Source organism: Trachinotus anak, unplaced genomic scaffold (assembly GCF_046630095.1).
Source record: "Trachinotus anak isolate AG129_WGS33_773 ecotype Australia unplaced genomic scaffold, CSIRO_AGI_Tana_v1 ptg000042l, whole genome shotgun sequence".
Taxonomy (NCBI): domain Eukaryota; kingdom Metazoa; phylum Chordata; class Actinopteri; order Carangiformes; family Carangidae; genus Trachinotus; species Trachinotus anak.
The window spans coordinates 948331-951675 of NW_027273893.1; the positions used below are offsets into that span (position 1 = coordinate 948331).

Below are 3345 nucleotides of genomic sequence, written 5' to 3' on the forward strand. Positions count from 1 at the left end.
TGAAATAGCTAAGAGGAGATCAGATTTTCAATCAAAAGCCAATATTAGCAGCATGCATTTTCAAAACCCTTCAGTGCTGTCTCAGTGCAGCATGAAATACACTAATCCGTCACTTACCACAATTTGAAACACTTAAGATAGAATATGCATCTTAAAGGGCCAGTCGCCCACAAAAATACCTCTATGAAGTGTGGCACCTTTTTAAATATGTATTTTCCTACAGTCTGCTGAGACAGGAGATGTGATGGAGCATTTAATTTTCTCCTTCCATTACTCTTTTAATACTGGCCTTGTATATTCATCTGGCAGAGGCATTGGCAAGGAAGAGGGAGAGGGTTTCCCGCTGGGCTGCCAAATGACCAGCAAGCAATCTGTGAGGGACAGAGGCAGGAAGCAGGGGGGCAAGGATTCAGCTGGGTCTAGTAGAAAGGAGTGATTAGCTTCTGCAGAGGTGGTTATGAGTATGCTTCTCTGGACCACTTACTGCTGCTTGAGTCAGAACCTCACATCCACATCGATTTCAACTTTCCAGGAACTGCAAAAAGAAGCTTTGTCTGACATTACTGTTTTGCTTGGATCCCTGAGCAGATTCAGACTCACACAAGCAGTACTGGTTATAATAAAAAGGTTTATTGTTAAGATTGGTTACTGAGTGGCATGGCAGTGGTTCAGCTGGAGGGTTTAGGTCGCTGAAGGAAACAGGCTTCAGGAGTGACACATGGAAGGTAGGGTGCACTTTGAGAGAAGCAGGCAACTTAAGTTTGACGGATGTGGGATTGATGATGCTCTCAATTTCATAGGGGCCAATGTAATGTGGAGCAACTTATGGGATTCTACCTGGACGGGAAGGTGATGTGAGGAGAACCACACTTTCTGTCTGGACGCATACTCCAGAGCAGGAGTACTATGACAGTCAGCCAGGCATTGGTTCCTTTCTGCTGTGTGTAACAGCGCCCCTGGAGCCTCTCTCCATGCTCTCCTGCAGTAGAGAAGTTAGGCCTGTACAGAAAGAACCACCACTTCCTCCTCCTGGGATGGGAAAAGGGGAGGCTGATACCCCAGAATGTCCATGAATGGGGACATACCTGTGGCTGAACTGGTGAGGGAGTTGTGGGCATATTCAACCCAGGGCAAGTGTGAGCTGCGAGGTGGGATGACGTGTGATGACACGGCAGAGAGCAGCCTCAAGGTCTTGATTGGCCTACCCAGTGGCTCACCCAGGCCCCCCCTCCTTTCCTGATGAGCATAGGCTTTTGGCAGATTGGGACACAAGGAGAGCATGTGGCCGCCCTTACTGCATCCCTTGTCGAGTGTGTCCGTGCTGCATTGGTTCCTGGCTGGGAGGCCTCAGTAAGGGGACTAGGTCCAGGAATTATGAAATGTGGTGGGTGGACAGATCTGTGCCATTCTCTCATCCAGTTGCCATTTATAGTGGCTAAAGAAATTAATGCCTCCAGGGACTCTGTCTCATCTCGGAGGGCCATCTTATTCTTCATAACTTCTGATAAGCCGTGAACAAATGCCCCCTGTAGAGAGACTACGTCCCAGCCACTTTTGGCTGCTAGAATGTGGAAATCAACAGAGTATTCCACTACAGAATTTAGCCCCTGGCAGAGGGACAACAGATGGCCAGCCGCTTCCTTCCCTTTCACAGGGTGGTCAAATACCCTTTTCATGTCAGTGATAAAGTGTGTGATCTGTACTGCCTCTCTCACAGAGCAGAAGCCCACTGAGCGGTCCTGCCCAAGGGGAGATTCATAGGCAATTTTAGATTCAACTGTGGAGTAAGTAGAGGGTTGTTGCTTGAAGACTAGAGAACACTGGAGGAGAAATCGTCCACATGCTCCTAATTCACCACTGTAGCTGTGCCTGAGCAGTGGGAACAGGGACTGTCAGCTCTGTGGGAGTGGGTGGAGCTGGCGGAGCCAGGCAGGCAGACACATAATGAAATAATATAATTATAAATAATATAATTATAATAAAAGATTTATTATTAAGATTGGTTACTGAGTCAATGAGCATTCTATGGGGGTGGGGCTGGAGTATGGGAATTCCAGGAGTTAACGGAGGGAATCTGCAGGTGAGAGGCATGTCTGGTAATGGAGGTGCGCTGTGGAGGAGGCAGGTGAGTGGTGTGGTAGGTAATGGCGATGTGGCATGGAGAAGGCAGGTGAGTGTCGCGGCAGATAGTGGAGTAATCCAAACAGAAGCAGGCAGCTGCACTGGAGCAGGAAATACTGGAGCAGGGAGAGACATGGGTAAGGAGCAATCCAAAATACTTGCAACAGTTCAAACTCAATGGAAAGAATCACTAGAGAAGTTTAGATGGCCTGGAGAGTTACCACATGTAGAGCAGAAAACAATCTGGCCATGAGTGAGAGTGAGGCCTGGGTTTTTCTACTGAGCTTGATTGAGGGACAAGTTGCAGGTATGTTGGAGTATTCAGTGCTGCACCCCACCCCTGTTGGAAAAACACACACACACACACAAAGAAGGGAGGGAAAACAGAAAAGAAATCAATCATAATCAAAAACAGAAATATTGCTGTTGTGGTTAGAATCCTACATAATGATTAAAAACACAGGTGATGGTCATGTTGAAAAGAAACAAATTTTGGCTGATGTCACCTCAATTCCATTCCATTTTAATGTAATGATAATTGCTCCATGCTTCTGAGACATATTGACACACCACAACCTCACACCACACCACAACCTCACACCACAACCTCACAAGAGGTTGCTTGTGAAGCTAATGCAACCTCTTGTGCTAATTAAGCATTTGCACAAATGAGATGATTCTGCTTTTACATTTTTTTTCTTGAGATTTTAAAAAGGGTTTTATGTATTCAAAGACTCAGAGAAATGATTTGGCTACAGAAGAACGATTACCCTTGACATCTTTGGTGAAAACATCTGCCAAAATTTAGAATTGTGGGTTTTTCAGGACATCATGAGATAGTCAGCTATTGACTGAATATGAGAGGAAAAGGGAGGGAAGAAGACAAAGAGCTGGGTTGTGGCTGGATGAGGAGGGGTATGAAGAGGAGGAGGGGGATGGTGGGATAAACGAGGAAGAGGATGAGGAGGAGGGAAAGGGTGAACAGTGTGTTGTGGTGCATTGTGGGCTGCCGGCTCCAGCTGCCATGCCGCTGTGCTGCTTGGCTCACCCAGTGTCTGGCAGGCAGCCAATCACAGCATAGGAAAGCAGTGCCACTTAAGTTCAGTGTGTCAGAGTGAACAGGGGAGAGGGAGGGAGGAAATACACAGTTGCAAGGATGACAGGAGGAGGGAGCAAGGAGAAAGAAAAAAGGGAGGAATGGAAAAAGCAGATGGGGGACATGGT

At 47.0% G+C, this 3345-nt stretch overlaps 1 long non-coding RNA gene across 1 annotated transcript; it reads right to left on the reverse strand.

The window, feature by feature from the left end:
- Window positions 1-608: 608 nt before the first annotated feature.
- On the reverse strand, window positions 609-2642 carry LOC139615121 (uncharacterized). Its single transcript, XR_011687233.1, has 2 exons — window positions 2343-2642; window positions 609-2237 (listed from the first exon to the last, which is right to left on the reverse strand). It is a non-coding gene; the product is annotated as an uncharacterized lncRNA (long non-coding RNA).
- Between the last annotated feature and the right edge of the window lie 703 nt (window positions 2643-3345).